The sequence below is a fragment of the Cervus canadensis genome, chromosome 31, assembly GCF_019320065.1.
Source record: "Cervus canadensis isolate Bull #8, Minnesota chromosome 31, ASM1932006v1, whole genome shotgun sequence".
NCBI classification, from domain to species: domain Eukaryota; kingdom Metazoa; phylum Chordata; class Mammalia; order Artiodactyla; family Cervidae; genus Cervus; species Cervus canadensis.
The window spans coordinates 15,693,910-15,717,425 of NC_057416.1; the positions used below are offsets into that span (position 1 = coordinate 15,693,910).

Genomic DNA, 23,516 nt, shown 5'->3' on the forward strand with positions numbered 1-23,516 from the left:
CTCAGGTTACAGACTATGCTTTAGTAGTTGGTGGAATGATCTGAGGTGTGGGAGAAAAAAGCCAGTCAGGGCCGCTATGACTGTATTTGTGTTAATGTATTACTTCACAGCTTCAGTATGAGGCCCTGGAGGCACGTTTTCAGGAATGCACAGCGGAGTGGAAAGAACCCGGGCTTTGATGACAGACAGGTCAGGGTTTGAATCTGGCTCCTTTAAAGACGCTGTGACCTTAGTTCAGTGTGAGCTTAATTAACCTCACTGGGCTTCCCTGGTGGCTCAGATGGTTAAAAAAAAAAAATCTGCTTCCAATGTGTGAGACACGGGTTCTATCCCTGGGTCAGGAAGATCCCCTGAAAATGACTACCCACTCTAGTATTCTTGCCTGGGAAATGCCATGGACAGAGGAGCCTGGTGGGTTATAGTCCATGAGGTCGCAAAGCGTCGGACACGACTGAGCAACTAACACACATACATACACACTGATCTCTTCGGGCTCTTTAAGCTGGAAATAACAAGACCTATATGTGAAAGATTATGGTGTGGTAAGACAATATGTGAAAGGAACATGATATATGAAAGATGCTAATGATGTATGAGGAGAGATACTATATGAAAAGCAAGTCAAGTGTTTGGCATATAGTATGTGCTCAATAAGCGATGGCTGATATTGCCATTTAATTAGGTTCCTATTGCATTTGAGAAGGGTCTCTAGGAAAGGTAAGATGTTCTTTGAGAGTTCAAAGAAGACTCCTCACCCTTGAGGGATGAGAGAATCACGAAGGGAACTTCAGCTCTTTACTTCCTATAGCAGTGATCCCCCAAATAGTGATTTTGATTCCCAGATTTTTTAAAACATTATCTCCATAAATGTTAATTGAATAAACATTTTCTACTGTTTGATTTTTGGCTTTGCTGGGTCTTTGCTGTTGCTTGGGCTTCTCTCTAGCTGCGGCAAGTAGGGGCTACCCTTTATTGCAGTGTGCGAGCTTCTGCTTGCGGTGGCTTCTCTCATTGCTGAGCATGGGCTCCGGGGCCTGGGCTTCAGTAGTTGCTGCAAGTAGACTCAGTAGGTGCGGCTCCTGGGCTCTGGAGCACAGGCTTAATATCTGTGGCACACAGGCTTAGCTGTTCTGCAGCCTGTGGGATCTTCCCAGATCAGGGATCAAACCCATGTCTCCTGCATTGGCAGACGGACAGTTTACCTGAGCTACCAGGGAAGCCCTGATTTGGAGCTTTTAATTACAATCTGATAGTTTCAGAAGGATGCCAAAAATAAGATGGAAAAATTGAGAGACTACACTCTCTGACACTAGGTTCGTCTCAAAGATGAAACACAAATTTCTCGAGAGCAGACTCAAGGCAGTTGGTATCATTATTATTTTTTATTCACAACTTTCCTATGTTGAGTAAAATATACCCTGTTAATTGAACAGGCTTGAGTTCCCAGGGAAGACTCAGAATGAATTACTCATGTTTTTGCTACTAGAGTTGCATAGAGATGTAAACTTACTGCTTTACATGAAATCTGCTAGAGAGATTTAAAATTTATCAGTCCTCTTAGCTTTGCTGCTTTTAAGACCACAAAAAAATGACCTGTCTCAGAGAAACTTGCATATTACAATTCAGTTTTTAGACATGGCAGGAGCTCATCCACAGTGGAATTTATTTCACATTACATTTGGGGCATGCATGAGATTTAAAAGCAATGCTTTTTCTCTAAAGTACTCACTACAAAAGATATATCACACATACTCAGGCTATTTAAAACTCAGCAAGGGGAATATCAACAGATTTTTCTCCAAGAATGCTCTCTGATCAACCGAGGAAATAAAATCTTTCTTATGAAAAGCAAGGAATTGAAACAATTCCGGTGTATTAAAGCCTAGGGGTACCTATCCTGGTTGGTTGGAATTTTTGGCAGCTTCAGATATAGAGGTAGTATTTATATGGGTGTATGTGTATTGAATGCTATTTTTGCCTTTATGAATGGTTTTCTCACTTAGACACCTTCAGTGTTTTTAGGAATATTTATGTTCCCTGATAGTTCAGCTGGTAAAGAATCTGCCTGCAATGCAGGAGACCCCGGTTCGATTCCTGTGTTGGGAAGATACCCTGGAGAAGGGATAGGCTACCCACTCCAGAATTCTTAAGACTTCCCTCGTGACTCAGATGGTAAAGACTCTGCCTGCAATGTGGGAGATCTGGGTGCAGAAGATCACTTGGAGGAGGGCATGGCAACCCACTCCAGTATTCTTTCCTGGAGAATCCCCATGGGCAGAGGAGCTTGGTGGGTTACAGTTCATAGGGTCCCAAAGAGCAGGAGACGACTGAGTGACTAAGCACATAAAATAACAAAATAGCTTTAGTGATTTTTTTTTTTTAGCTTGAGTTACTTATGCATCAATCAATAATCCCTCAATCGTAAGTAACTGAAATCAAACTAGTGCTATTTTTCTATATAGAAATCTATAGGCTCTTCAATTGGGACATTCCAGGGATGACTAGCTTCAGATACGGTATGATCTGATTTAAAATTATCATAAAAAATGCCTTTTATCCAGGGAATCCTTGAGCACTGTTGATGGAACTGCTGCAGCCACTATGGAACACAGTGTGGCGGTTCCTCAAAAGACGAAAAATAGAACTACCTTACGCAAGTCGTTCCCGGGTATACATCCAAAGAAAATGAAAACAGGATACCAAAAGATATCTGCACTCCCACACTCATTGCAGCATTATTCACAACAGCTAAGGTATGGAAACAACCTGAGTGTCTCTCAATGGATGAGTAGATAAAGAAGATGTGGAATGTATAAATATATAGGTCACACAGTGGAATATGATTCAGCCAGGAGGCAAGAAGGAAATCTTGATATTTGTAACAACATAGGTGGGCCTTGAATGCATTATGCCAAGTGAAATAAGCCGGATAGAAAAAGACAAATCCTATATGTAGAATCTGAAAAAGATTAAAACAGTCAAATTCATAGAAACAGTAGAAAAGTGGTTGCCAGGAGCTGGGGTGAGGGTGCAATAAGGAGAGGTTGGTAAAAGGAGGGAACAGACTTTCAGCTATAAGAGAAATAAAACATGTTGGAAAAGGTAAATATGTAAATATATGCGGTGATGAGTGTGAATATTAACTAGATGGGAGCAATGCTTTCATGATGTATACTTTAAATAGCTCACAATTTTTTGTGACAATTAAGCCTCAGTAAAGTTGAACAAATACTTTTTCCCCTTCCACTCTTAATACATACATATATGTGTATGTATCTTATTGGTTTTATTTCTCAGAACAGTCAGGAGTAAAGGGAAAAGAGCATTGTTTATTTTTCCGTATTTGTTTTTATATATATTGAGAGAGAGAAGAGAGATGTGTTATGTTCCCCAGGAGACATTTGCAGTGTTTCCTACTTTCCAAATACCACGTTGTTTCACTCTTCCTTTCTTTGCCTGAATCCTGTTCACTTTTGTGATTTTTTCTACTGAGGGGCTTAGTCACAGAAAACTGCCTTGTTATAAAATCTTTTCTTAACTTGGCCTTCAGCATTATTTTTCCTCTTTGGGATAAATAAAATAAAATGGTAATAAATGAATAAAAATATTATCTGAAGGCTGTCAATAATAAAACCTGAAAAAGTAGACTGATTGGTTTCTTTAATTCAGTTTCTGAGCTGTAAAATAGGTCTAAACCAGCCATTGAGTTGGCTACCAAGATATAACTTCTACCTCTAGATCTATAACACTCTAGTTCTGTAGCACTAATTCAGTCCCCTGTATTATTACTATAACTAATCTTCTCTTATTCAGGAGCACTTTCCCAATTATAGAGCAATGTGTGTTTTTTTAGCACCAGTGTTTATGTGGTAACTTCCAAGAAAAAATTTTAAAAATTGCTCTAATTGGTGCATTTTAAAAATGGAGATATGGTAAGTAGGCCCTTATGATAACAATTGTGAATAGCTTTTTATAATTTTTAGAAATCTAAGTATAATTTTCCAAACACAGGATTTTTTATTTTTTTACTTCTCAAAAATTTGAAACATTAAAAAGGGCTTGTGTCTATTGGCACAAGGTCTTTAAATACACCAATTCATTTAAACATCCATTACCCTTCTCTGGAGACAAAAGTGATTCTCAGAACATCTGAAGACCTTTCCTTTAATCGCAGATCAAGTTAACTGGGATTCAAACTCAGGTCTTTCCAGACTAAAAGCACCTGCTCTTTAGGAATAACAGTCCCATGTTCTACTATCATACACAGAAAAGACTCTTAATTTGCCTTCAAAGTTAATACTTCTGAATACTCATATTAAAAATTCTGACATAAAGTACAAAACATGTTGAGTGTTTAGAACATGAAATTACTAAGTTCTGGGCAAGTCATTTAACCTTTTCTGAATTTCAGTCTATTATAAAAGGTAAAAAAAAAATAAAGCTTGCTTCACTAATTTGTGAAGATTAAATGAGATAAATAAAGTTAATTTCTTTGTTTCATTCCCTGTGGGAGTTTGGATGAATGGCACTCTGGTACCATAGAAACCACTGCTGAGACATACCATCTCCATATATTACAAATTAGAATTCCTCCTGGGAACAGAAGAAGTACTTTAGGATGTAAACATCTACCAGTTGGAAGGTTAAAGATCATTTTTCATATTCTCATGGGCAAATTATTGTAATCACATGAATATACATGCTGGCATAGGATCCCTGAATGGAATGTTTTTTAGTAAATAAGTAGAAGTGGATAATTAGGAGCCTGGGTTCCTGGTTGGGGTGGGGATGACTGACTTCCTTGGGACTGACGTCTGGGTGTTTTGTGTTGTTGAACGTGAAGAGGGAAGGGAACACAGAAAGAGGTCTTCGTGGAGGAAGATGAACACGGCCAGGTCAGAGCTCTGCCTACACTGCATTTGTGTAGGGCTTGCGGGGGCACTGGTCCCCTCAGAGCTGTGCCTGCAGTCCTTAACCCCCCTCTCTGCACAGCCGTGACCTCCTGGTTGTAACGGCAGTGGAAGGGACACAGTGCCTTCCACTTCTCTCAATCATGTCCTCTGTGCAGACTGGTCTAGGGGCCTGCTGTCCAGCCTCTTCACTTCAAGTCAGTGTTTGCTGTCTCCTCTCCTTTCCCCTTGTAGGATATTTGGTCCTGCCCCAAATGCCCCTCAGATGCTTAGTTCATGCCAATTGGTCTTTGATGTATGGTCCTATCCAGAGTGCCCAGAAGACATTTGATCCATTTACCGGATAAATTTGTTGCTGTTTAGTCCCTCAGTCATGTCCAACTCTGCAACCCCATGGACTGCAGCATGCCAGGCTTCCCTGTCCTGCACTATCTTCTGGAGCTTGCTCAAACTCATGTCCATTGAGTCAGTGATGTTATCCAACCATCTCATCCTCTGTCATCCCGTTCTCCTCCTGCCTTCAATCTTTCCCAGCACCGGGGTCTTTTCCAATGAGTCATTGGAATGAGTCATCCCAATGAGTCTTCGAATCAGGTGGCTAAAGTATTGGAGCTTTGGCATCAGCCCTCGAATGGAATCATCAGACCATGGAATGAAGTGAACGGTTCTGGACAGATTGGGGCCACAGTCCAGACCTGTTGGTCATTCCCATATGATGCTGCTTTGGTGGTGCTTCAGAACCAATAACGTGTCTCTCATGAAAAGGGCCAGATTGGATATGCTGAAATTTTATTTCAGTTTCCATTTGGCAAGAATTGTGAAGGTCTTAACTGAAACAGTACTATTAAACAAGGCTCCATCTCTTTCCATCCATCAAATCTGAAGCTATTTCATTAGGGCTACTACTGAACTTACTCAGGAAACCTAATCAGCAATAAAGAACCTGACTGATCAGTGGAATATGAATTTTACTGCTGTGTGGAGACATGGTTTTATGGTGCCATCAGGGAAAATCAGGTCTAATTGGGAAATGAGTGACTTACAGCCTTCCTTGCATCATTCCTGCTGTCCATGCAGGCGCCACGCCAGAGACTGCTTCCTCTTAGACTCAATCTGATTTTTAAACTTTCCCTGGATTTCTTGTTTCTCTTAGATCCTACATCCGACATAAATCTAATGCGTCTAGCATATTTTTTGGCTCCTTAACAGTTCCTGAGAAATCCTGTTCTGTTTTTTTTTTTTTTTTGGCTGAAGGTTGTGAAAAGACCAAAATGGGGTGGGGAGAGACATTTAGACCATGTACAGACTGTAATTCAGATTGTTAGGCTGGTCCATACATGCAGAAGGAAGAAAGCCATCCATCAATACTTCAACACTAAACATGTAATCCTATTTCAATTATATGATTTTTTTTTTTAATCCAGAGGAAATCTGGCTCGTAGATGAGGACTTCCAACTTTCCCTGTCCTGAGAGAAGTTGTTGATGAAGGTTCCACGGGAGTACACGGGATATTGCTGCTGCAGCCGTGAAAGGAGCCAGAGGAAACTGACCAGAGAACAGGTCCATTTCCGGCACTCTGTCCTCACATCAGAGTGGGTCTCCTATCAAAGTGGATGTGCTCCCGAGCAGGGCAGCATTATTAAAATGTCCCTTTCCTCTGGCACGCTACATCTTCAGATGGCTTCTTCCGTGCCTCATCCAAGTCCAGTCCCTCTCACACCAGTGGGTCAGAAAATTAGGCTCATTTCTTTTGGAACCGGTTGTTTCCCACTGCGTAGACATATGCTACATGATATTGCATTTTACAGTTTATTTTACATCAAGACATTTCTATGCCCTGATTCATATGTTTTGTGTTGGAAAAGTATGATGGCTGCATTATGTTGATGGAAATCATTGCTAAGAGGCACAAAACCTGATTTCAAATTTTGGACAACAAATCTATCTAATTAACCTTGGTGGATGCAAAAATCTTTGGGTAAAACAGAAATGTTTTCCTCTGGTGTGGAGCAGCTGAACATGTTTTTAAATGAAGTGGGAACAAAAGAGAGACTTCCAAATGCATCCAGAAAAGAAGCAGATTTGTTTTACACGATCAGACTCCAAGGAGAACCTCTGAGAACAAACTTGGTCATCCCCAGAGATTTTGAAGTTACTGGCAGCAGTCAGGTGGAAAACAGGACATCTTATTTGGGAAATGCACTTAAATATCTTCTAATGTAATAAACAGGCAGGGACATTTCTCCCAATCTGACATGTACCGTTGGAAACTGCAAAGGGAACCCCTGCAAAATGCAGGTGATGGGAGTCAAATCCAAATGAAATACCAAGTCTGGGAAACTGAAGTCAAGTGCCGAAATGTTTAGTCAATGGAAAGTGCACATGCAGACCCTTCATGAGGTTAGAACTGACTATTATAATTAGAGCTAAATGGAGATAAACCAAATGCTTTCTAAGAACTTTGCTATCATGTGATTTAAATATTTTTTTAAGTTTTTTTATACTACAGTATAAAAAGCAACAATAAAGGCAATGAAAGAACAGTTTCTTCCCTCTGTAGAATCATACCAGATTTAAAGCAAAAAAAGGTACTATCAAATTAAACTTCAAAACAAAGCAACTAGGAATACCATCCTGGACAGACGTGCATGTTCAGCTGTGTCTGACTCTCTGCGACTCCATGGGATTCTCCAGGGAAGAATAGTGGAGTGAGTTGCCATTTCCTCCTGCAGGGATCTTTCTGATCCAGGGATCTTGTGTCTCCTGTATTGGCAGGTGGATTCTTTACCACTGAGCCACCTGGGAAGCCCTAGGAAATAGAATTTTTAAGCTAGACATTAGTAGTATGAAACTAAATTGAAAAACAAAGTTGTCTGGTGTTGAAAAGCTCTTTCAGGGGTTGGAGGAACTTAACTCCAGTTTCCACTCTACTAAAGAAGTTATTCTGTGATCTTCATTATATCACTTAATCTTTTCAAGTCCAAGTTTCCCTATCTACAAAATTAGGGTATTAAGACCCAGTGCCATTTGGCACTAGTATTTTCCAGGTTTTTGAGATGTTATATCAAACAAATATTGGCTCAAATTTAGAAATCTCATAGAAGAACTTTTTATGAGAATGGGATAGGAAATTTGCCCTAAATTATTCAGAAATCTGACTTCATATTTATTACACATCATTTTGAAGGATAAAAACTCATGAAGAGAAAGAAATTGTTAGAAATTATTTAACTCATTTAATTTACATTAGTTATGAATTCATTTGTTTTGTGCTGGTATAAATGAACCACCAGCAGAACAAGTACCCCACATTTTATGAATATTTATTGATGGGAATATTTCTTCAAACAGACTAAAGAAGAATCAAAAGACCATCCAAAACTATGTGGATATGGCTGTCTTTCTGCAGTCTCTCAGTCTTCGTACACAATCAAGGACTTATGGTGAGGAATGTGTCCTCAAAGATACCTAAATTTAGGGCAAATTTTTACCCCAGAGATGGAGGAAACAAAAAGCAAGACTTTTTTTTTTTTTTAGTATAATAGAAATATCCTAATTATTAACTTCTCTGACACTGATAGCATTTATGTCACCTCAAACCCTTGACTTTCATATGTGCTTGATTCGTACATACTAAAAACATTGATACTAAATGATTTTCCACCTGAGGCTTTTCGTTTTCCTCTTCAGTGAACTGGTCTGTAAAAAAATGTGGGAGCTGTTTTGCTAGCCTTTGCTTCTTCCTTTAACTCAGCAAATAAAGTTTAACATTGGGTGTGTCCTTACACAATTTTATCAAGCATGTGAAAAACTTCCTGGTACAGTTTTCTGACCAGGAGAAGTACTTTTTTCTTTTTTTTAATTCTGATCCCGCCCCCCCACCCCGCCCCCATTTGAAGGGAGATCCATAGGTGTAGTTGTGCTGGACTTTCTCTACTGCCAGTGGAGCAACTTCTCTGATTGGTGAGTTTGGAGAAATCTAGAATTTTCTCTTTAAAGGAAGCCTGGCTACAGAAAGTATACATTTAACTCTGTTCCTTCAAACTTCCAGTGTTCTGAAGGCTGCCTGTACCTGGATGAATAAGTGTTTAAAACTGGAATTCAATGATAGGAAGCCCACTTTCCTCCTAAGTCATATCCTTCAGGCTAAACTTTGTCCACAATAAAGGCAAAAATTTGGTCCCCACCTACCTTAATCTTTTGTATTGTTTCTTAGTTGGCTAGGAAGACAGTATATTTTTAAAAACTGGATCCTCTTAATGATTCCTTAAAGTATCTATATACTCCTTTGTGAAAAATTGGAAAATAGGAAAGATGAAAAAGTCTTATTAGATACCCAATTGTTTAATCTTTATGGCCATGCTGTGAATACAGACTAATCCTCCAAATGAATTATTAAATGACATGCTTTTAAGGAATAAGAAAGATGCCTAATTCTCTATGGATTGTCCTGGTATAATGCAATTTGGCATATAGGAACTATGGAATCAGCCAGACTTGAGTTTTACATACTGATACTACAACTTAACAGCTGTACAGTGTTGGAGATTTCTCTTAATCTGATCTTCAATTTTTTTCAACAGTAAAATGAGAATAATACTAATCAGTCCATAATTAAATGGATATATATGAGGAGATCGATAAATGTTAGTTCAAACTTCTCTCATATATACTCCTTTTCATCAAAGAGATTGTACAAAATTTAATTATGAACTGTATGGTCATATTTTGGCAAACATTTTCTGAGGGAAGCATTCTCGAGGATGAGATGTGACAAATGTAAAAACAGGTAAATATTTACATGAAGGGTATATTGCAGAAAATAGAAGTTTGTCTAATTGAAAGAGTTATTCTTTTTTGTAAAATTTGCAAACAACAAAAATAAAAGTCACCTCCAAACTTAATTCTTGCAGAACAAAGTTGATTGGAATAATGCTTTCAAGTGTACAGTTCTTTGATGTTCAGAGACTTCTTACCATTAAAGAGGGTCCTTTCTCCTTTCTGTAACCAGTCGTGTTCATTAGAATATCTTGAATGATTTGAGTTCCCTTGAAAGGACTGCTGAGATGATCTGGAACAATCCCCTCAAGTCTTTAGACCCTCTACACTTAGAAGAGCTAGTTAGTTTCCTATGGGAAACTTAATCCCTTTCTGTTCACCTAAATTCAGAGATGCTTAACTTTGCTGTTCATCTGAAACTTTTATGAATATTTTTTTCAAAATACATACCACCAGAGATTCTGATTCAGACATTCTGGGATGGGCTCTAAGTATGGATAATTTTAAAAAATTCTCTACAGACAAGTTTGAGAAATAAAGGTTCTTTATTTCACCACTGCTGCAAATTTTTCAGTTTATATTGGATGGATTCAAGGCAGTCCAGGGGAATCCCACAGTGATCATCAAGCAGTACCCTGAATTCTTGGCGGAACCCAGAACTAATCTTATTTGACAAATTTCTATAGGGTATATGCCAAGATTCACTGCCATTTCTGCAAATTAGGGGGTGTGCCAGGCTAGACTTTCCCTATGTGGTATCCGAGAGACTAATCCAGAACTAATTTTTTTCCCCTGGTTTGTTAAAAGTATTGTAGTTTTACGTGATTCACTTATTTGATTCCATCAGTCACCATTGCCTTTTCTTTCTTTTTTTTTTTTCCCTGAAACTTCTCAGCAAAATGTTGAATGGAACTCAAGAATGCCATAAATATTCCTTGACGACTCACCGATAATACTGTGTTCTTTCAGTTACAGACAGAATTTAGTAAAGAATACGCCTGCAATGCAGGAGGCGCGGGTTCAATCCCTCTGGAAAATCTCCTGGAGGAGGAAATGGCAACCCACCCCAGTATTGTTGCCTGGGAAATCCCATAGATGGAGGAGGTTGGCAGGCTACAGTTCATGGGGTTGCAAAAGAGTCAGATGCAACTTAGCAACTACATAACTTCCCACCTGGTTTACTTTACATGTGGATAAAATCTGGTTGGAGGTGGTGGAGGCTTATTCAAAGTCTCTCCAGATTTGACTTATATCCTATAGGATTTAGACCTACAAGGAATTCACCAGGGTGGAGAAACAAGTAAAGAGCCAGCACATTTGGTGAGCTCACAAGATGGACCTGATGTTGCCTGGCAGTCTGGATTGAGGGACAATGAGGAGGGTTCACTTTTCAAGGTAGGATGTGGTCGCTCCATCTTGCTGCTGAACACAGACACCCTTCGAGGTGGCGGTTCTTCAGGGAGGTATGATTAACTGAGCAAGATCGTTCTCTGTTGTGGTTTTGGAAGAACAACTGGGTATGATCACTGTGTTTAAAGAGCACATTTGTTTGGTCTAAATACCAGTGTCTGTCCATAACTACACCCACAGTTTAGATTAGTAATTCATTTCATTTCTGATTTAAATGCATTCTCTGACTCTTATAGAGAACTATGTCCGGGGAGGAGAAAATTACCAGGGCATCCACCCTCCCCCAAAACCTTCCGGCAACAGAAGACTTTTACTTGCTTAGCATACGACTTTAGAGAACCACCCCCCCCCCCACCGCCCCCAGCTTGAAAATACTAATTTTTTCATTAAAGTGCCAGAAAATTCAAACCAAGAGTTTTAAGCCGTGGTTTTCACATACTATTAAAAGCTCTATAATAAGCAACTTTTGGAATCAGGATGAAAGCTAATTATAGAAGTTCTTTGCCATGGCTGTTTCTATTTACATCTTCAAAACCACAGAAGCAAATACTGTAGACTTTCCTAACACATCAGCGTCTTCTTGTCCTTAAGTTTCTGACTTCTTTGAAGCTGCTCTTAAATCTTCCCCTTGAAATCCCATTGTGGTTGACTATTTCCAGTTGAAGGACAATTTCAGTTTATAGTTTGTAGTTCAAGTGAAATATTCTTTCCCTATAATGCTGAATCTCAAGACACACTCAAATCAGACAAAAGAGCAAAGCCATTGCACCTACAGTCCATGTTATCCAGGCTGTTTCATGTGTGTTTAGTCTTTCTGGGATCATTTGCTTCATCAGTAACAGCAAAATACAGAAGAAATATAGTCAATAACATAAAATATCTGTTATGGTCTGATCTTTGCCACTAGGAAAATGCAAAGGTAACATTTGGGTTGATTTTTAAGAAAAAGAAAATTTTGAAAGTGAAAGTAACTGTACAGAGCAAAAAAAAAATCTCAAGATATTTCGACGTCCAGCTGAATTGGATGCTTTTGTTCCGGTCTTAGGAGGCTCTGTAGCCAGCTTACTTGGTGGCACGTGACTCGGTTGGCTTGGAGAGTCGACTGATGATGAAAGTCTTTCTCTCCAGTGCCCAGCCCCACAGACACACCCAACTGACCTTGAATTAAGCAGTACCCACCCACGCCATGATTCCCAGTCTTGCTTGCACATTAGAATCACCTAGGGAGCTCTTAACACTCCCTGTACCTGGTAATTAAATCAGACCAATTAAATTACCATCTCTGGGGGGCGTGGTCCGGTCATAAGCACCTTTTAAAATTTCCCAGGTGATTATAGTGGGCAGCCAAGATTGTAAAACCCCAACTCTTTGTCTAGAGAGCATCCATCCATGAGACTCTGATTCCTTTGGCATTTCTATTTTTTCATTTTACCAAAAATGGGGTAATAGGCTGCCTAGAACTCTGAGCAAGTGTTCCATTTAAAAAAAAAAAAAATTCTGACTTGGACAAACAGACTTATAGAAAATGAGCAAAAGACAAAACAAAATGTCTACCAAAGGTTTGTAATTTCATAAATCTTGATTTTGTAATTGTACAATTTTCTAAAGGCAAAAATTTTATGTACCAATTATATAATATGGCAATAATGATAAAGAATTTAATTCTCAATTCCTTTGGGATTGTAGGAAAAAAGATATTTCTAAAAAAGTTTTTAATTGAGTAGAGTTGATTTACAATGTTGTGTTATTTTCTGGTATACAGCGAAGTTATTCAGTTACATATATATTCTTTTTCATATTCTTTTCATTATTAAAGGATATTGAATATTGTTCCTTGTGCTATAAAGTAGCGCCTTGGTTTTTATCTATTTTTGTATATAATAGTTTATATCTGCTAATCCCAAACTCCTAATTTATCTCCCCATCCCCTTTTCCTGTTTGGTAACCATAAGTTTGTTTTCTGTGTGGGTCTGTTTCTGTTTTTTAAACAAGTTTATTCGTATCATATTTTAGATTGCACATATAAGTGATATCATATGATATCTTCTCACTTCACTTATTTCACACAAACAAAAATTTCTTTTCCTGATCCTTTTAAAAACACATGCAAATATCTATTCTAGTGTCTGGCTTACTAGATACCCCAAAATGTTACCATATAGGTAGTTATGCTATTATCTGCTAGGAACTCTTCTTTTCCTAGGAAATACTTCCATGTGCTAAACTGGGAGATTCCATGTTCTTACAGGATCCAAACTGGCCAATTAAAATTCTTTTTCCTTTTCATAATTAATTGGTATATGAATGGATATGTGATCCAAATCAAGCCAATTAGAAATCCTTTCTGGATTTTCTGTTTGCTTGGATTTTGGGGCATGTGTGTGTGTATTTTACTGAAACTGAATGATCCAGTCCCCTTTTAGTTTGGGAAGCTATGACACATAGTTTAGGAGATGTTAATGATCATGGGCCATGTCTCTATAAGAAAATAAGCTACTGTCATGTGAAAGAGACTGAAGCAGAAGCAAGATGTAAGGGATGTTCTGGCCTAAATTTATCCTGTCCCTTCTTCTAACTTTTAATAAATGTATTCTTTGGATTCCATGAGCCAGTGAGGTATTTCAATTTGCATCCTTGACTCTAAATTCACAAAATTTTTTTCTAGCTTTTCCTGTTCTTATGTATAGTCATAAAGTTATGAGAATCAAAAACCCTAACATATGAACAGAATCTGATGAAACCCGATAGATACAAAGTATTCTTCAGTAGTAACTTGATTTCTGTTTTCTTCTTTTCCCAGCCCACAGCAGAAGGAAAGCAGAAGGGAAGGAGTTTTCAAAGATGTTCAGGACAACAGCCTCCAGAAATAAGAGCTCCAGTCTGATCAGGAGAGGTACAAACAGAAAAAGCAGCTCAAGTGATCCTTGCTCACTTCTGAGGCCATCAGTGGGTCCCCAGAACCGGGAAAATGTGAGAATACCTGGTACATTTCTCCGAAGTTGGTCAGACATGCTAGAGACTGTAGAACTACACCTCCCCAAAATAAAGAAGATGAGGAGAATATATTAGGAGTAACTAATAAGACTTTGCTCAGGATAGAGAAAAGCCAAGGTGTTTACATGACAAGAAACGAAAGTATTTGAAGGCTCAAATTAAACTCCTTCCATGTAGCAGTCAGGGATCTCTTTCGGTACAGGGCCAGATAGTAAATATTTTCAACTTTGTGGGCCACATGAAGTCTTAGTCACATATTTTTCTTTTGTGTGTGTGTTTGTTTTGCCACACTTTAAAAATGTAGAAAACATCCTTAGCTCACGTGATGTACAAAAGCAAGTCTTGGCCCACAGACCACAGTCTGCTGACTTGGAGCAATGACGTACTGTAGGAGATGACAGCCAGGTGTCTTTTACAAAGTTACATAAATTTACATAAATTAATGGGACAGGTGTATATGTCTGCATTTCAAGTCATCTCAAAACTACACTCCCTGTCATTTTAAATAAATGCATTCGTTGGGGATGATTCATGTAAATGTGCCTCTACTTATAAACTGGATTTTTCACCAACCAAAGTGGTAAATGTTGAAAGTAGGACTCATATACACATTTGAGAGAAAAGTAAAAGCATATCACAAAATAAGAGCTGGTATTTATTGTGAAGTTACTATGTGCCAGACAGTGTATATGTAGTTGCTCTGAATTGTCTTCTCCCAAAATTCATATGCTGAAGCCCTAAACCCTACTATGACTGTATTTGGAGCAGGGCCACTAAGGAGTCCTGTATTTTTATAAATAGATCTTTACTGACTAGAAATATTTAAGAGGGTGTTAGTCGCTCAGTCATGTCCAACTCTTTGCGAGCCCATGGACAGGCTTTTCTGTCCATGGAATTCTCAAGGCAAGAATAGTGGAGTGGGTAGCCATTCTAGGGATTCACTATTCCAGGGATCAAACTCAGGTCTCTTGCATTGTAGGCAGATACTTTATTGTCTGGTCCACCAGGGAAGTAATTAAGTTTACAATGGGTGCACAAGAATGGAGCTCTAGTTCATTAAGACTGGGGTCCTTCTAAGAAGAGGAAGGTACCCCAGGAGTGTATGTACACAAAGAAGAGACCGGATGAGATTGCAACAGGAAGGCTGCTGTCTGCAAGCCAGGAAGAAAGTCCTCCCTGGAAACCAACTATGCTAACACATTATCCTTGGATTTCCAGCCTCCAGAATTGTAAGAAAATAAGTGTCTGTTGTTTAAGCTACGTGGTCTGCTGTATTTTATTGGGGCTGCCTAAGCAGATGAATACAGCATTATTTAAAATAAGTTAAATCCTAAGATAGCCTTGAAGGAAGGTGTTATTGTTATCCTTACAGAGAAAACCTAGAGGCAGAGAAAGGTTAAGTAACACACCCAGTCTTGTCTAGCTAGTCAGTGGCAGGGTTGGGATTTGAACCCAAGCAACATAATCCAGGGCTTAGGTTCTTTCAACCAAAGTGAGCCAGCTACACTGAGGCTCTTCTGTGTTTTACATTAAGGATGGCTTCCCACTTAAAGAAACAAAACCCAGAGGAATAGCTAGCTAATGCAGAACAGTGGTTCTTAAAGTACTCTAGCACATGACCACCTGAGGACTTCTCTACATCTTAATCATACAAATTTCACTGCTTCCAAAAGGAGCAAAACAAAGTAGAGATTAAATAGCCTATTGCTTGGTGGAATGGTTTTTGGAGTCTTCCCAAAGGTAGAAATACAAAGCAGATTTTATTTTTCTCCTTATACATAATATATGTGCACTTGTAATGTATACCATGGCAACTTTGGTATACATTTTTATATAAACCATTTTTTTTTCAAGATGTGATGTATAATAAAGATTGATTTTCCAGAATAAACTGGTCTTCCAGATTTTTATAGCTGTGAAGGGGATAAAGCAGACATATCCATGCAAGCCAACCTTTATTTTGGCAGTCCTTCCTTACGCTCCCTCTCTCCTCTGTTGCTCCTGATCTCCGAACTTAGAATCCAGCTTTGGCTAATCCTCAGTGGTACACTAGAGAAATGCTCAGACTTCTAGATTAATTCTGAACTGAATTAAAGTCTGATTACACAGTTGAAGATCATTGCAGTGATGGGAAAACCATGGCTAACATGGGCAGGAAGTATCATGATAGGATTCCCTTACTGTCAACACTTGCGCTTACCTGGCCTACAGTTGAATAATCAAACATGTAGCCTCCGTGGTCTCGAATGGGCTCATCTGAATATTCTGAATGAAAAATGCCAAAGCAGATTGCCTCAGGAGTGTGTGCAATGATTACACATACTAAACCAGCCCTCTTTGGAGCAGTAATAGATAAAATGACATTCATTTCACTGAGTCCCCGAGAGCCTGAAATTTTCGTCATACAGAAATGGCTTTCTGAAATGTCTAAGTAGGCATTTTTTATTACTTTTCTATAAAACATGCCCTGAATACTGATGATAAATGTCCATTTATCATCAAAGCCTGAACTGTAAACAAAGCCTGAAATGTAAATATTAGGCTTTATCATCTATTAGAAAAGGAGACATTTTTTGAGAAACCTTAATTACATAAGCCTGACTGACTCAGTACAAAAATAATTATTTTATTTTTCTTTCATTCTTTTCTTATAAGATTGATATTCAAAAGTGTCAAATGTGATGGGAGTCCTTTGTTTGATGCTAAAAAGAAATGAAGCTGTGTGACTGTTGTGTATGTGTGTAAAGACAGTTGTAGCTTGTGTGTAAAGACAATTGTAGCTTGTGTTATTAATAGTATCAACAATAACAGCCAATATTTTTTTCATTCAATGACCAATCCTTAAGTTCCAAAAATGTGTGGAGCTATTTAGCTAGCTACTTATCATATACTGGTAAATAAAGCAAAGAAATCTGCCCGTGGGGAGCTTAAATTCTACAGATGGGAAATAAAAATGAGCAGTGAGCATGACAAATAAGGAAATCCTATTGTGTAAGAAGTTTTGGAGGAAGATTCTAAACAATTGAAAATGGCCCATGCCGGGGCTTGGTGTTTTGAGAAAATATAAAGTGGTCAGTCTGATGCTGAAGTGCAGTGAGCAGGGGAAGTAGCAGGAAATGAAGCAGATGAGATGGAGGAGGTGGCAGGGAAGATTAGGTTGCGCATTGTAGGGTGAGTTTCAGCATAGGATTTGATTTATGGTGTGATGGAAGGAAGCTATTAAAGGGTGCTCAGTGAGGAGGGATGTAATGTAACTCACATTTTAACTGGATCACTCTGACTCGTTTGTGAGGAAGACCTTAAAGGGGCAATGAAGTGAGAAGGAGTGCCTTTAGGGGGGCTTTGGTGGGGTCTGGGGGACTGGAGGAGAGGTGGTGGAGATGTGGTCAATTTTGAGTATAGTTTGGAGAGAAGCCAGTGAGGAGTAAAAGGAAGAAATACTACTCAGCCCTTAAAAAAAGAAGAAATCTTGCCATCTGCAACCAACAGGACAAACCTTAAGGGTCACAGTGATCATTTTGTAATGTATAAAAATATTGAATCACTATGTAGTAACTTGAAACTTATATACTATTGTAGGTCAATTAATAATTAAAAAGGGGAAAAAGATGAATTTATCCATAATAAAATCACCTTCTCTTTGGCATAGGGAAGGGACATGAAGAGGAGAAATGTAGTAAGTCTTCTCACCCGTGTTAATTATGACCACAAGCCCAGGGAACTGCACACCCAAAGAAGCATTTGGGCAGCATTTTAGTTTTATGCTATTTTTTAATTCATAAAGAAACAGACCGAAAAGGCAGGGTGAGTGGTGGCATTCAGTATTGCTTTTTCAAGGAAAATAAAGCGTTTCCCCCCACTCCCAAAAAAATGTGTTGGTGGATGTGGGACTGGAGCCTATTTCAGGCCGCGAGCCCATATTCTGTCAACGATGACGTTATCCTAAATTATATTGACTTAAACACATGACGCCTTAGGAGAATGGAAAATAGACTTTTGCATTAGCCTAGCAGGGGAGTGACACAAATGAACCTAGAAAGACCAGTTGGAAAATTTGCAACTATAAGACATAGAGTTTTAATGCCATGGGTGCTAGATCACTGGAGGGTTTTAAACAGGAGACTAGCATGGAGAGATGTGCTTTCAAACAATCCCTCTACTGAAATGACAGATTACATTTTATACCGATGCTTTTCTTTCTCAACTTTCTTGCAAGTGATCTCCTATTTACTAGATGATGAGCGACAGCCAATTGCCTGCTAGAGGAGAGTTGCATCACTATACCAGAAATGTAAAGAGAAAAAAAGTAAGTATTGGTGTTTTGTTTTCTCCAAAATAGTTTCTTGAAGCTCACCTGGCCTCCCATCAACACTTTTGAAAGACAAAACAAGTTCCTTTGCAAAAGATGCATTTATGGAAAGAAGATAAGATTCTTGAGAATCAACAGCAGGACTTTAATAAAGAAAGGACTAAAGTTTATTTAAACACTTTAAACTGGGAAAAGAGCAGGCGCACACAGTGAGGGTCACTTCAATAAGATGAGGTATCCTGGGAGAGGAGACTTGGATGCATTTGCTATGTTGGAGGAGGGCAGGCCCAAAAGTTGCCATTTGCACTATGCTGTCTGGGCTTTTTCTTTCAGCAGATTAACACTCTCAGAGGCCCTTGGATGAAGAGTATGAAGACCTTGAGGAATTAGTGGCAGCGAAGGCAGTGAGCCTTCCCCCAACTCGGGCACCTCAGCTATGGGTGAGTCAGGACCACAGTGTGAAGCCAGCGTCACTTCCTTCTGCAGCCCCTGGGCTCCCTTTTGGCTGCAGGGCTGAAGAGGAGGAAGACAAAAGCAAGCCGTACTGGGGAGTCTGGTGAAGAGTCTGGGTAATGAAGGCTCAAACTGAGGCTCTGGACAGGCCTATGTTTCAGGTTTGTAGTTTACCAATTTCGTCAATTTTATCTTGAAGATTTTAAAACTTAGGCTGTTTTCTCCTACTATCCATGTAATACAAAATAGCTTTTTCATTGGCATGGGAATTAAAAAGAAAATTAGTCTAAGCAAAACATAATTAGAAAGATAAACATACTTCCTTCTTAAGCATATGATATATGCACAAGCCTAATGGAAAGTAGCCTGCCTTCTCTGCAATTCAGTATTATCTGTATCACAGCTACCCATTCCCACCCCTCCCTCTGAGACCCATTACAGAAGATGATAATGAGTTGACTAGATACAGCGAAGTCAAATTAAGCAGTGATAGAACCAGCAAGAGTTACATGAATTCTTTCCTTCCCACTCAGCAGATGATTCTCTCATAGGCTCTTCTGTAAGCTGGTGGTTGGACCAGTTTTGGAAATTAATTAGTCAATTAATTGCTGTGAACCTAGGCAAGAGTGCAGCCTAAAAAGGGATCACCAGTAGCCTTCTCTCATCCTTTCCCTCTAACTTTCCCTCCTGGGAGTCTGGCAGAGCATAAAGATGCCTGGCATTCTGATTCAAGGTTTTATGTCTGAGATCTTCCGAAGGACCCACTACTGGCACTAATGGAACACCTCATATTGGATGGAGAATCTGCAGAGCTTCATTACAGAACATCAGCATACTATTTCTGATCATCTGACAGCATTCTGGGTGCACTCACAATAATTGGCCCGTGTCAAACATTGTTCTCTTTCCACTTGTGTAAGTATGCAGAGATTTCTCTTGGATATCTTCTTTTCTAGTGTAAAAGTTGGAAAAAGCATGAGCAAAATTCCCATCTAAGCTTTTCCTAATTTTAGTTCTTTTAAAAAAAAGAATAATTTTAAGCATATTTAAGCCAATGTAAATTACATTTTTCCCTAAGCACATTTACATACCAAGCTATTCTGTAGTCCATCAAGAAAAATGACACAGTCTACATTTAAAATTATTTTCTAGGATTGGGAATGACTGCAAGTTGGCCCCACCCTTATTCTCTGCCAAATTCTGCTGGTTGCAAAGCTCTCATTTTTGTAAGTCTGTGGGTTGAGAAAATGGGGGATGTTGCTGAAGACGTGAGAATAGAGAAATTCAGTTATGTTAGCATAACGTTTTGTGATAATTTTTTGTCCAGGTGAACCTAATAGCTTCATCAGCAGTGCAACATGTAGTTTTTGTTCGCTTAATAAAGAGTATAGTGAAGCATCTGAAACAACCTGCATGCCCAATAATGAATAGATGATCTGTTAAAATAAATTATGGCACATGAATTTAGCAGCATATTATATAATTATAATGTGAAAATTATAAAGTTCTACAGAAACATAAAAATGCTACAATGTAGGAAAAGGAAGCAGAATAAAAAATTCTATCATTCTGTGTTACAAGTATGAAAAATTATGGAAATGTTCATAGAAAAAGAGAAACTAGCTTATTCATTGAGATGGCATAATTATTAAATTTTTTCTCTAAAATGTTTCCATTTATGGGTCTCCTGATACAATGCACTGAGAAGGGTGCATCACTTATGTCAGTACCCTTGCTAGAAAATGCATAAACTGACTCTAGTCATGAGAAAACATCAGACACACTCAAAATGAGGGCCAGTATACAGAACAGCTGACCTATACTCTTCAAAAATACCAAAGCCATGAAAGACAAAGGAGGAATGAAGCCCTGTTCTAGATTACAGAGACTAAAGGGACATCAAAAATGATGTGATCCTAAACCATAGAAAAAATTGTAACTGACTCTACTAGGACTGGTATACATTGGCTAATTTCAAAGGAAACTCATTTCTTAACAGAAATGATTGAACTTTTAGCTCACACTCACTTATAACAAAGCATTTATGTAGAAAATAATTAATGATCAGATATTTTGTCCTAAAAATTCAGTATTTAAGTATAATTTGTAGATAGTGGTATAATGGTAAAGTTTTAAATTTCAGTATTTTTAACTACTTTATTATAAAACTGTAATTTTATTCTAAGATTTTATTATATTTTTCCTTTGGCCTTTCTGACTTTTTATAGTCAAAATTTCCTGAAGTAAGTTACTCTGTGTTGCTTTATATTTTTCAGAAAGTTTAATAATCTTTATAGCCTTTGTCAATATTCCAGGAAAAAAATAGAATAGTAGTCGTCTAACAATGGCAAATAATTGGTCAGATTATTGCTCTTTCTTGGCTTAGGGATACCAAATTTGTAGCATGTTAAACTTTCAATGGCAGCAAGGATGTTCTTCTTTTGAATAAAATAACCAGAATTTAACATTTTCATGTTACTTGATGAGAATGATCTAGTTGCAGTTGAGCTAAAAACAAAAGAAAAAACAGCAGCAACAGGAACAAAAGCAAAGGAAATATACTCCTGTTGTTATTATTATTATTTCAGTGTTACATGAGGGCAAAAGAGAGAAAGACTCATTATATTGTAACTCTCTTCTTGGATTGAAATTTTCTGTATACATTGGGCTTGGGATCCAATTTATCCACCTAAATTACTCTTTGTCTTCTAGTCAATAATGTAGCTGCCATTTTCATTTTGTATATGAAAACTGACTCTATTTTACTTACCCTAACAGCAAATTTAATGGGTTAGAATTAGAATTTAACAAAGATGTCACTCTGCTCTGGTAGATTATTTTCAGATCAATGGTAACAAAGAAAAATCCTACCATAGTACCTTACCTTAAGGTTATTTAATGTTTCGTTTCGTTCTTTTGGATTAACCATGATTGCAGAAAAGTCTTTATAGCCCAGAATGACAATTGTTACAGCTGTGATTGATTCGACAAGTTGAAAACTGCACCCTGTTCTTACTCAGATCATCTTGAGACCACCAACTCAGATTTGTTGTTCAGAGTTAAGAGTTGGCCATGGTATACAGTGGAAATAATTTGATCACCACAGGAATTCAGCTTCTGATTGGGCCCTTGCTGTGTTCTAATCAACCAAACTAATGAACTATATACACCGTATGTTTATCTACTAGGAAGCCTTGGATTTTTCCAGAGCCAGTGGTAATCAAGTTTGCCACTATTGTTCATATTTGATCATAAGAAAATCAAGTCTATTTATGCCCATATTAAAAAAAAATCACTGATTCCATGTATATATATGCCTGTCATTTACTTGCTTAATGTAAATGGACCCCACAGAGTTATACAATATTAACCTCCTTCAACGCATAGTGTGAAGTGCAAAACTTTCCCTGGAATCCTTCTTCTCTTCGATGACATTTTTTTACACCTAAACTTGCATTTGTTCATGGTGGCATGAAGAAATTTATTACAGCTAATATTTATACATAATTCTGTAAAAACATACAAATTATTACTAGTTTTCTGGCTTGAGAGTATTTGACTTTCCCTGGTGGCTCAAAAGGTAAAGAATCTGGATACAGTGCAGGAGGCCCGGGTTCGATTCCCTCTGTCGGGAAGATCCCCTAGAGAAGGGAATGGCTACCCATTCCAGTATTCTTGCCTGGAGAATTCCATGGACAGAGGCGCCTGGTGGGTTAAAGTCCACAAAAAGTCACACATGACTGAGCGACTGAAAACAACAACAAACTCAACAACTCTTGGTTAAGAAGCTATTTTGTGCCAGGCATCATGTCATATACTAGAAGACAGGGAATGTGGAGATGGACAAAGGGGATGATTGCAGAGGGAAGGAGAATAACTTCATACTCAACATATATATTCTATTGATTTATCTTGTAGATAGAGTTATAGATGGGGTAAAGCTATTACCCTCAGAAGACAACAAATAGATATAAACATATATTTCTTGGTTTTATCAGTTAAGCTTTTCCTTCTCTCTTGGTTCACACAGACCACTCTGTGAGATGGATTGAAACTGTGAGAAAGTACCAAGTAATCCCTCCCCAACCGTAAGTACTACAAGAAACTCTAGCCCGTGGACTTAACTTATGTATATTTTTCCAGAGAACTAGAATTAGAAAGGATAGGAAACTGTGGGTTAAATGAGGCTAGAAATAGAAGGTAGAGTAGATTTCAACGTAGGAAGTGAGGTTTTTACATTAAGATCTTGGAAGAGACTCTTATAGACAAAGCAGACGACATCCTTTCTCTGGAAGATTTTACATTTGAGGTTTAATATTACAATCTGACTTTGCCATGAGACAGGGAGTGGCTTTGCAAATTGTTAGATATTCAGTAATACAATGGAAAATAACAGCTTTTGCAAAGTGAGAGGGTGACCATTGTAAAAGATGCAATATTTTGTGCAGTCAGTAAAAGTGATATGCAAGAACTGAGCAGATCACAACAGACTCAACGACAAATGAAAGCCCATCCGTCTAGACCAGCTAATAACTGAAGAAAAGGAAAGGAAACAAAGTTGATGAATAATAGGTAAGTAAAACAGAATGACTTAATCATCAAATAATTTTAAAAGATCATGGGAAAAAAACTGATAAAAACTAAGAATTCTTTTAAAAAA

The 23,516-nt window shown here is 38.2% G+C and overlaps 1 long non-coding RNA gene across 1 annotated transcript in view; it reads left to right on the forward strand.

Annotated features, from left to right (window-relative positions):
- The window catches only part of LOC122432516, a 110,724-nt gene that overhangs the window by 42,427 nt on the left and 44,781 nt on the right, over positions 1-23,516 (forward strand). The window contains exons 11-19 of the long non-coding RNA XR_006266852.1: positions 2,562-2,753; positions 6,335-7,311; positions 13,901-13,993; positions 18,311-18,400; positions 18,737-19,017; positions 19,590-19,771; positions 20,009-20,082; positions 22,887-22,944; positions 23,305-23,428. This is a non-coding gene — a long non-coding RNA (uncharacterized LOC122432516). The remainder of the gene's footprint in view (positions 1-2,561; positions 2,754-6,334; positions 7,312-13,900; positions 13,994-18,310; positions 18,401-18,736; positions 19,018-19,589; positions 19,772-20,008; positions 20,083-22,886; positions 22,945-23,304; positions 23,429-23,516) is intronic.